The 12,148-nt window shown below is 40.0% G+C and overlaps 1 pseudogene; it reads right to left on the bottom strand.

The window, feature by feature from the left end:
- Positions 1–8,142: 8,142 nt before the first annotated feature.
- Positions 8,143–10,483, bottom strand: LOC125359269 (annotated as a pseudogene).
- Between the last annotated feature and the right edge of the window lie 1,665 nt (positions 10,484–12,148).

The raw sequence follows: 12,148 nt of genomic DNA, 5'->3' as shown, positions 1-12,148 counted from the left end.
CCAACTCGGGCCTCGTCCTACCCACCGACACAGCAGAGGTTAGGAGGGAGCCCCGAGCTGCAATTACACAGGGCTTATAAAGGCAAAGAACAGGTTACAACAATCAGGTGTTCAAGCAAGCACGATTAGGACACAGGTGCAAATCTGATTGGCTCTAAAATGGGGTTCATGTGATTAAAGTCTGGCACCTCAATTTGTCTTCCAGTATTTTTTGTTTCTTTCTCTCTTCACATTCTTTTTCTTGAAAAAATTACTTTCCTATGAATAACACCTCCACTCTTTTCTGCTATCTCTCCATTGTCTATTATTTTAACGTTGTTCTTTCTACTGATTCTACTCTTCTCCACATTTCCACATTACTGGAACTAAACCAAAATCATCACCATCACCACCCCCTCCATGCATTTTACTCTATTCTCTTTACTACCTTTAACTTACCCTCCTGATATACTTCCAGGACCTCCAGATTCCATTGACCTCTGGTTATTGGATAGAGGGTATCCCTGCTCTATCCGAGTGACTCAAAAAAGTCCAAAAAGAACTTAACATAAGCACAAAAATGCTCATAGGTGTGTAACAGTAAATAAGTAACAACTGAATATAGGGCTCAGGATTGGTTTTTATATAAAAATTGTATTCTTTAGGAACACCAAATCTAATTTTATTTACATGTATACAAGGTATCTGTATATAATTGTGAACTTTGAGGATTCACACCACAGTGCTTGGTAAGGTCTCCTTTGGGTCTTAAACGGTGCTCACAGGTGCTTGTAGATTGGCATTCCCAATCCAAATGGGCAGAAGAAACACAAGAAAGATGGCAAACAATGGAGTCTCATCTCCCACTCAAAACTAGCAGGAAGCAGAGCAGTCAATCAAAAACATAGAAGAGAAATCTCAAAATGCTCTACAAAGACTACTGATAAAAATGATAAATGAAAAGTTTGAATCTCTTCAGTCACCTATTCTAGAGCTCAAGGAGGCAAACCAAAAATTAATAGAGAATTTTATGGCCTTCACAAATAGAAAGATAAATGAACTTCAAGAGGCAAATGAAAAGATAGCTACCCAGCTAAAAGATTTGAGAGACAGCACTCAAAACCAAATTAATGAAGTAAGTACATGCATGCAGGACCTAAGAGACAATTATAGCAAGGACATGGAAATCATCAAGAAAGACCAGTCAGTAGGAAAAGAGATTCAAAATCAAGTAGCTAGCCTACAATCCAGACTAGCTGAAGCAGAGTATTGAACCTCAGGAGATGAAGACTCCCTAGAATCTATGGGGAAAGATCAAAAATCAATGCAAAACCATTTCAGTTGACAAAACAGATCACTCAAGGATCTCCGAGACACAATCAGGAAGCTTGATTTAAACCTAATAGGTATTGAAGAAAACCTAGAGAAAGAAGTTAATGGAATAGGCAACCTATTTAATAGAATATTAGCCAAGAACTTCCCAAACATCCAGAAGGATAGGCCTATACAGATACAAGAAGCATTTAGAAGAACAAACTGACCAGACCAGAATAGGACATCCCACCGACACATTGTGATCAAAACAGGATCAATGGAGTCCAAGGAAAGAATCCTTAAAGTATTAGGAAAAAGAAAATAAGCACATATAAAGGAAAAGCAATCAGAATTACCCCCAGACTTCTCAGTTCAGATCATGAATGCAAGGAGAGCCTGGAATGAGGTATACCAAACCCTAAATTAAAATAACTACCAACCAAGAATACTGTAGCCGGCTAAACTTTCATTCATAGCTGAAGGAGTAAGGAAAAACTGAAACAATATATCTACACTATACCAGCTTTACAGAAAATCCTCAAACTTGTACTACACAGGGAAAATAACCAAGATCACAATACAGACAGAGAAATGAACCCAAAAGAGAAGACCAGAATATTAGATCAAGAAATGGGAAGATGGCTGGGGATATAGCCTAGTGGCAAGAGTGCTCATCTCGTATACATGAATCCCTGGGTTCGATTCCCCAGCACCACATATACAGAAAATGGCCAGCAGTGGCACTGTGGCTCAAGTGGCAGAATGCTAGCCTTGAGCAAAAAGAAGCCAGGGACAGTGCTCAGACCCTGAGACCAAGCCCCAGGACTGACAAAAAAAAAAGCAAAAAAAGAAAAAAAGAAGTGGGAAGACAAAGCTTTTAACAAGATAGAGATAATAAAAGGAACAAATGATCATCTCTCAATCCTAACTCTCAACATTAATGGACTTAATTCTCCAATCAAATGACATAGGCTCATAAGTTGGATCAAAAAATCAAGATCCATCTTTTTTCTGCCTCCAAGAGACACATCTATCCAGCAAAAGTAAACATCTTCTAAAAGTGAAAGGCTGGAATGAAATCTACCAAGCAAATGGCCCCCATAAGCAGGCTGGCATTGCAATTCTAGTAGCAGATAAAATTGACTTCAAATTAAAAAAGGTAAAAAGAGACAAAGAAGGTTGCCACATTCTAATAAAAGGATCTCTCCTTCAGGAGAATATAACCATCCTAAATATCTAAACACCAAATACAGGAGCACTCAACTTCATCAAACAAACACTACTGACTCTAAAAACACTCATAGACCCAAACACATTGATAGTTGGGGACTTTAACACTCCACTGTCACCTCTGGACAGATCAACACGCCAAAAACTGAACATGGAAACCACAGAACTAAACAACTCCATATACCAACTAGACTTAACCGATATCTAAAGAATATTCCATCCAGCAACAACAGAGTACACATTCTTCTCAGCAGCACAAAGAACATTCTCCAAAATAGAGCACATCTTAGGGCACAAAGAAAATCTGTACAAATTCAGAAGTATCAAAACCATTCCCTGCAGTCTCTCAGACCACAATGGAATAAAATTACAACTCAACTCAAACAGCCACCACAGCAAATCCTACAATTCATGGAGACTAAACAACATATTGCTGAACCATCAGTGAGTCATTGAAGAAATTAGAACAGAAATTCAAATGTTTATGGAATTCAACCAATATGAGTACACAGAGAACCAGCTCCTTTGGGACACAGCAGAGGTAGTACTAAGAGGAAAATGTATAACTTTGAGTGCCTACACCCACAAACTGTAGAAACTTCAACTCAATAATTTAAGGAAGCACCTTAAACTACTTGAAAGAGAACAACAAGCCAAACCCCAAGTCAATAGACGAAAGCAAATAATTAAAATCAAATCAGAATTAAATGATTTAGACACAAAAAAAAAAGTCAAAAGAATTGACAAAACAAAGGGTTGGTTCTTTGAAAAAATTAACAAGACAGACAAACCCCTATCAAACCTGACCAAAAAACGAAGGCACCACACCCAAATAAACAAGATCAGAGATGAAACAGGTAACATCACCACAGAAACAACCAAACTTCAGGACACTATAAAGGATTATTTTGCAAACCTTTATGCCAACCAATTTGAGAACCTGGAAGAAATGGATGATTTCCTAGTAAAAATTGGTATTCCCAAACTCAACCATGAAGATTTATATCTTCTAAAGAGACCCATATCCAGCATTGAAATACAAACAGCTATTAGCGATCTCCCATCCAAGAAAAGCCCAGGTCCAGAAGTATTCACAGCAGAATTCTATAAGACCTTCAAAACAGAACTCACACCAATACTTGTCAAACTCATAAATGAAATTGAAAGAAAATGTTCACTACCAGACACATTCTATGAAGCCAGTATAACCCAAATCCCAAAACCAGGCAAGTACTTAGCATGGAAATGGAACTATAGACCGATTTCACTGATGAACATAGATGCAAAACTTCTCAACAAAATTATGGTCAAAAACTTCAACAGGTCATAGAAAAAATCATACACCATGTTCAAATTGGATTCATCCCAGGGAAGCAAAGTTGGTTCAATATACACAAGTCAATGTAATCTACCCCATCAACCCGAGCAAGGTAAAGAACCACATGGTTATATCTCTGGATCCAGAAAAGGTGTTGGATAAAATCCAGCACCCATTTAAGCTAAAAGCCCTGGAAAAACTGAGATTCCAGGGAACACTCCTGAATATAATCAAGGCAGTCTATGACAAACCAACAGCAAGCATAATTCTAAATAGTGAAAAACTAAAGCCATTCTCTTTAAAATCAGGAAAAAGTCAAGGATGTCCACTCTCTCCCCTTCTTTTCAACATAGTACTAGAATTCCTAGCCAGAGCAATTAGGCAAGAAGAAAATATAAAGGTGGGGGGCTGGGGATATGGCCTAGTGGCAAGAGTGCCTGCCTCATATATATGAGGCCCTGGGTTTGATTCCCCAGCACCACATATACAGAAAATGGCCAGAAGCGGCGCTGTGGCTCAAGTGGCAGAGTGCTAGCCTTGAGCGGGAAGAAGCCAGGGACAGTGCTCAAGCCCTGAGTCCAAGCCCCAGGACTGGCAAAAAAAAAAAAAAAAAAAAAAAAAAAGAAAATATAAAGGGGATCCAAATAGGAAAAGATAAAGTTAAACTTTCTTTCTTTGCAGATGACATGATCCTATTCCTAAAGAACATCATAGACTCTACTTCCAAGCTACTAGAGCTGGTCGAAAATTCTGGCAAAGTTGCAGGATATAAAATAAACCCTCAAAAATCAATGGCCTTTCTATATGCTAATGACCCAGAAACCGAGGGCAAAATCAGGAAAGCAACTCCTTTTACATAGCCTCAAAAAACATAAAATACCTAGCAATAACCTTAACCAAAAGAAGTGGTAGACCTCTATGATGAGAACTTTAAAATCATGAAAAATGAAATTGAGGCAGAACTAGGGAAATGGAAAAACATCCCATGCTCCTGGATTGGGAGGATTAATATAATCAAAATGGCAATATTGCCAAAGGCTATCTACAAACTCAATGCAATATCCATTAATATCCCAACAAAATTTTTTAATGAAATAGAGGAAGCAATTCAGAAATTCATATGGAACAATAAAAGACCCACGGGCTGGAGATATGGCCTAGTGGCAAGAGTGCCTGCCTCATATTCATGAGGCCCTGGGTTCGATTCCCCAGCACCACATATACAGAAAATGGCCAGAAGTGGCGCTGTGGCTCAAGTGGCAGAGTGCTAGCCTAGAGCAAAAAGAAGCCAGGGACAGTGCTCAGGCCCTGAGTCCAAGCCCCAGGACTGGCAAATAAATAAATAAATAAATAAATAAAATAAAATAAAATAAAAGACCCAGAATAGCAAAAACAATCCTAAGCAGAAAGAACAGTGCTGGAGGAATTATAATACCCAACTTCAAGCTGTATTATAATGCTATAGTAATAAAAACAGCTTGGTATTGTCACCGGAACAGGCCTGAAGACCAATGGAACATAATTGAAGAACTGAAATGAACCCACAGAACTATGCCTATTTATCTTTGATAAAAGAGCTAAAAAAATAGTCTGGAAGAAAGATATCCTCTTTAACAAATGGTGCTGGCAAAACTGGTTCAACACCTGCAACAAACTAAAACTAGATCCTTATTATCACCCTGCACCAAAATCAATTCCAAATGGTTCAAAAACCTCAAAATTAAAACAGATACACTGAAAACACTAAAAGAAGGAGTAGGAGAAACACTTGGGCTCCTTGGCACAGGATTGAACTTCGTTAACAAAGACCTATAAATGCTACAAATCAAAGAAAGGATGGACAAATCGGACTGCATCAATCTGCAGATCTTCTGCAGGGCAAAGGACATAGCCTGCAAGATAAGCAGAAAGCCTGCAGATTGGGAAAAGACCTTTACTGGCCATACAATCGACAAAGGCCTCATATCTAAAATATATGCAGAGCTAAAAAAAATTACATTCCTCCAAAACAAACCGCAAAGAACCAATAGCTCCCTTAACAAGTGGGCTAAAGATTTAAAAAGAGAGTTCTCTGATGAGTAAATGAGAATGGCCAAGAGACATATGAAGAAGTGCTCTACATTACTGGCCATAAAAGAAATGCAAACCAAAACAACATTGAGATTCCATCTCACCCCAGTAAGAATGTCCTATATCAAGAAACTAACAATAACAAATGTTGGAGGTGATCTGGCCAAAAGTGAACCCTACTTCATTGTTGTTTGGAATGTAAAGTGGTTCAGCCACTCTGGAAAACAGTATGGAGATTCCTCAGAAGGCTAAGCATCAAGCTCCCCTATGACCCAGCAGCCCCACTTTTGGGCATCTACCCAAAAGACCACAAACAAGAACACACTAATGCCACCAGCACAACAATGTTCATTGCAGCACAATTTGTCATAGCTAGAATATGGAACCAACCCAGAGGATCAGGAAAATGTGGTACATAAACACAATGGAATTTTATGCCTCTATCAGAAAGAATGACATTGATCCATTCGTAAGGAAATGGAAGGACTTGAAAAAAATTATTCTGAGTGAAGTGAGCCAGACCTAAAGAAACATGGAGTCTATGGTCTCCTTCATAGGGAATAATTAGTACAGATTTAGGCTAGTAACAGCAGACGATCACAAGAGCCCATTAGCTATGCCCTTATGAGCACATAAGATGATGCTAAGTGAAATCAACTCCATGTTATATGGAAACAACTGTTATATCACTGTTGTAATTACTTTCAACATGGCATGTGAAACCGTAGCTTCTATTATTGAAGATCCTCTTGTATCCCCTTCCTGTGATTGTACCTACACTATCTCTGTGTTTTATCTGAGTACATTGGAAATGGTGTATACTGGTATTAAAACTAGGAAACTGAAAGGGAATAGCAAAATCGAGAGACACAGGGTAAAATGACTACAAAGCAATACTTGCAAAACTGTTTGGTGTAAATGTGTGGGGAACCAGCTTGCAGCTTTAAGAGGCAGTTCTAGCTGGCCCGCCTATTCTCCCAGCCCTGGAGCTGCGTGGCTATTATCCCAGCCTGCCTTCGGGGTCTGTAACTGGAAAGGAGGCTCTAACCAGCCCCGCCTCCCAGCCTTGGGAACACATGCTGCCACGATGGCCGCTGGTGGTGAACCCAGAGGCATTCCTGTGGGCGGTGAGGTAGATTAATGCCGCCCTTAGTGAGGTCCCTCGGCTCTCCACCCTTGACAGACAGCCCAGGCAGCCAATCAGCAACTAGGTAGGTGTGCTGCACCACTCTCCTTCCCGCCGCCATTTGGCCTTTATAAATGTGGTTCCCCCTTCATAAAACCGGAGAATGCGTGACATCCCCCAGATTGTCTGAGTGTTCTTCTTTTTGCATAAGGGGGCTGGGAAGCGGGTGGTTCATGACTCTTACCTCTACTTGGCCCGCTGGGGCCTCTCCCGCTGGCCAGGAGAGTGCTGGGGGCGAAGGACCCCAGCATAATTGAAGTGAACAACTCATGGGGGGAAAGGGAAAGGGGGAAGGGGAGGGGGGAATGAGGGAGGAGGTAACAAATAGTACAAGAAATGTATCCAATGCCTAACTAACCTCTCTGTACATCAGTTTGACAAATTAAAAAAAAAAAAAAACTGTAGGCTTCTTATTCAGTTAAGAGGTAGGCAGATGAACATGGAAGGCTGTCCCATTTTAATTGCCCCAAATTCATATTCTACTTCAATCACCCAACCCACACTGTCAGAAATCTTAAAAGAAATCACAATTGCCCAAAGGTTTTTTTTCTCTACTTCTTAGCAATAAATCATTAGATTGCTTGCAAAGAAGTTACTACTATCTTTAATTTTCAGTTTCCAAAGAATGTCATCCCTCTAAGAGGTTTCCACATATGCCAACAACACCTGCTGCCACTGACAGGAGGGCAGAGTGCCAATGACTACTTCTAGAAGAGACTGTAAGGGAAGCTTCAGTTATATGTTTTATTGTTAACTCCTGGTGCATGTTAGGGCAAAAGCTGGTGAAACCAACAAAGCAGAGTATACTCTGTCAAATGGCTCTGTCTGATGTTTAAAAAGGAAAAAATCCACATACACTATCTTTAAAGACATTAAAACATAATGGAATTGATGCTTGATACAAAAAGTAGAAAAATATGTACAGGAATTCACAGCCCAGAAGGAAAGGGGGACTTTGTGGGAACTTGTGGAAACCTAGTTATTTTACATACCTGGTTTTGAGACAAGTCATATTTAGCACAAAAGCAACAATAGCATTATTAACACTTCCCTCCCACAGGTCTCAAATTTAAAGTCTTCCCAGTCCTCAGTCACACTGTTAATTCATCTTCAAGGGAGCAGGAATGTGTAAGGTGGTCCCAAACATTGACAGAAATTTAAGATTTTAAATCTCAGCTGCATACTTTCAGATTATCCAGTTGAAAATTGTCATAATGGCAGCACTGATAACACCATAAATGGGGACTGTGACAAACCATGCCATAAAAATGTTGCAGAAAAGTTGCCAGTCAACAGCCTTGTTGGATCGGAGCCAGCCAACTGACACAAGAGAGCCCAATTTACAATGTGTTGTACTGATGGGAAGGCCAATGTTTGATGCAACTACCACAGTGAGGGCAGATGCCAGCTCAATACTGAAGCCACTAGAGGTTGTAATTGGTGTCTGATCCTTCCCTTTCGTCTGGATAACTCTCCTTCCCCCAACCCATAGGCCAATGCAGATGCCAAGACCACCATACAGGAGAAGTCATATTGGGGTTGCCATTTTAGAAGAAACATCATCTGTAATATAAACTATATTTAAAGCAACCAGAGGACCAATGGCATTGCTGACATCATTGCCACCGTGGGCAAATGACCGAAAGCAGGCTGTAAGGATCTGCAGGAACTGTAAGAGAATGTAGACTTCTGGCTTATCCTGGTCAGACCACTCTTCTAGAGAGCCAACACTACCTTTTCTCTCACCCAGACCCACCTCAGCCTTGACACTCATGCCCATCTCAGATGCCGAGTGAAGCTCAGATACAGCATTATAGTAACTGGTGTAAGTGTCCCTCCAGATTCACTTCTTAGTGTCTGCATTAGGCCAGGTCAGCTTCTCCATGTCTTCTCCCTTCTGTTCACCTTCTTTGGCATGGAATGAATCCAGGGGCATGCCACAAATTCCCATGGTGTAGGAAGTGTAGCTATTATTGCGCCTCAAAGGCTCGTCGCCAGAATCTCCCATGCAGTCCCCCACTTTGGCCAGATGTAACTTATGGAACAGTTCTTTGTACAGACCAGAGTCTTTATGTACAGTGTGATACAGATAGTGACCACTGGAGTTCATCTGGTTGCTAACAGCTTGATTGAATTGAACAATGTTCCCATTAGGCAACTGCACTGCACCATTCATGGTGCTGTCAATACTGGTCTCCTCCTTCAGGTCCACGCTGGGGAGCCACTCTCGCTCCTAGGCTTCCTCCAGGTCTCCCAGTCTGAACGACACCGCTTTCTCCTCTGGCACAGCCTGCAGAGGCAGGGTGGCAGACCACACCTCCAGTGTAGGATTCCTGTTTTCAGTATCACCAAGAGACAACTTTGTTTCCTCATGCTCTTCTTTCAAGCCATTCTTCTTTTCCATTAAGGGGCTTTTAGAAGGACAAGACTTTATTTCTAGTTCAATTTTTCTCTTCATCCTGGGACATACAAAGAACCAGACAATAAGGGCACAGAAAACTGCACAGCCCAGCAACTAGCCTGCAGCTTTCTGAAATGGGCGCAGGCCAGTCACCTTCTAGAAGATTTTAGCCACGGTGCTCCAGTATACATGATAGAAAAGAGGTTTATTCCAACTGTGCAGGCATAGAAAACTGGAAAAACTCACAAACCATTAGGAACTGGGTCTTCCTTGCGGAGGATGAATGAGTGAACAAGGAAGAATAAAATTCCAGAAAATTCCAGACATAATACCAGACAGCAGTGGAGAGACGAACCAAGACATCACAATTTTTATCAGTTCAGACCACCTGATTCCTTCTTGTCCTATCGTCACAAGGGAGAAACCAATGGTTGCACCAACAATACAATGTGTCCCAGAAATGGGGAGCTTCAAAAACGAAGCCACTAGGTGCCAGACTGAAGAACCAAACATAGCACTAACTGAGCCGGCCATCATCATGGTAGAGTTGTACCTCTCCACATCAATCAAGCCCTTCGGGATGGTTTCACTCAATTTGGCCCCAAGCAAGACTGAGCCCACGGTTTCAAAGATGCTAGCTAGGATGCAGGCTTGTTTCAGGGTCACGACACCTGAGCCCACTGCTGTACCAAACGAATTTGCCACATCATTGGCTCCCACGGAGAATGCCAAGACAAACGCACTGATGAAGCCCAGGATGAGCCTCCATTGGTAATCGGAAGTATGCAAGGCCGCTGCTGGTGTCATTCTCTCTAGAATAATGGTTTATTCCTTTCCTAATGAAGAAGGGATTACTGGGCGGCTATAAGGATGTGTAAACAGAATATGAGGTATCGAAAAATGTTACTAATAAATAATACAGGATATAAGATTAAATACTATAAACTACGGCACAGAAACCGAGCTGGGAAGTAACTGCTACACGAGGCTGTAGGGTGTCTGTTGTTTGGGGTGTCTTTGGTTCTAGAGGGCTAAAAGCACAGAGCAGGATTCCGTGGCATCTCACAAAAAGGACTTAAGTTCATCCAGGAGGAACTGAGCGCTCAGCGGAGACTAAGAGCTCAGGGCGGCAATGAGGCTGGCGCGCGCACTTTCGGCCGGCGGGCCAGCAGGCAGCGAGGCCCGGGACAGCGGCCCAGGCAGGCTCTGCAGGGTCCCCACGTCCAACTCAGGAAAAGACAGCCAAGGGCAGCTCAGCAGCTGGAGTGAGAGAACGCGCCGCGCGCCCGCAGCCATCACTCTAAGAAGAATTCTTTTTAAAACTTGCTAAAACATGGTAACTCAGTGACAACAGAATTTAGCTGACATAATTGCTCTACTATCTAAAAGGAAATGAAGCACAATATTGACATCATTTCATAGAGAATCTTATAAGGCATATTTGTTTATATTAATTTATCAATATTTTGCATAAAGCAATATGCCTATTTTACAAACAGAATTAGATACTCTAAATTAATTGAAGTCAAAGAGTAATAGAAAATTTCTAAAATTAGAAAGAATATTATTGAAAAAAAGTCAGCTTTAATGTTCAGTTATTTGACCTATTATGTTTTCATGTGGATTTATTTTTCAGGTCATTTATTCCTTCTATTTCTTACCAGATAAGTAACAGTCCATTAGATGAAACATTAGAAAAATATTTTATTTCAGGAAGAAATTACTCTGGATGATTTAAAATATAAAGCTTAAATTCTAGAAGAAATAATTCAGAAAAAAAGTTGAGTGAATGATTATGGATGTAACAAGTGTGTAAAAATGCATCGCACATTGCACAACAATCTGTGTGTGTGTGTGTGTGTGTGTGTGTGTTCCCCTCTCCTAGTATTTTAGATGTAACTTGTTAGCTAAAACTCATTGGATTTGATTGGAGAATTATCATTTTGAGATTTTTTTTTGAGGAATTAAGAAAACTACACCTAAATGTAGTGCATCATTATGAAAGTTCTTATATGCCAATTCAATTTAAACTGAAACATCTACATAAAATATTACATATTTCGCTCTTCCTCACAAACGGTTATTCATTTACATTAAAGTATAAATTCCTACTCAGTGACGCTGCTCCCCTTGTTCTACTCTCTACTTATTGTAACTGCATTTATTAGCATGCAAGTTCTATAATATTTTTCCTATTGAGCCTCTAAGTGTGTGTGAGAAGGGTGAGAAAGTTTGTTCATGAGAATGTACTAATATTTCAGCCACCTGTGTTTTTTTTCCAATTTAGAATTCACAATATTCTTTTTATTATAATATACTCACATAATTATAAATCTTTTCATAACTTATTCAGCTTTTAATAAGTGATTAAATGTTTTATGCTTGTATTCAATAACTTTATAAGAAATAAATTTATTCTCAGTAAATATTACTTATTGAAAATAGACCAATTACAAGTGATTAATTGACAAATTTTTACTAAACTCAATTCACAATGTTAAACAATTTTGTTTAGAAATTCAGATGATACTTAGAATAAATTGTATATACATTCACTCCTCATTAATGGCATATGTAAAGTTCTTTAAAACAACTTTTTCAAATAGTTTCTATAAGCTTCCTACTCAACATGAATTATTCTAATATAAAT

Source organism: Perognathus longimembris, chromosome 11, assembly GCF_023159225.1.
Source record: "Perognathus longimembris pacificus isolate PPM17 chromosome 11, ASM2315922v1, whole genome shotgun sequence".
Taxonomy (NCBI): Eukaryota; Metazoa; Chordata; class Mammalia; order Rodentia; family Heteromyidae; genus Perognathus; species Perognathus longimembris.
Note: the sequence above shows the minus strand (reverse complement) of the source record. Positions and strands in the feature narration are given on the sequence as shown.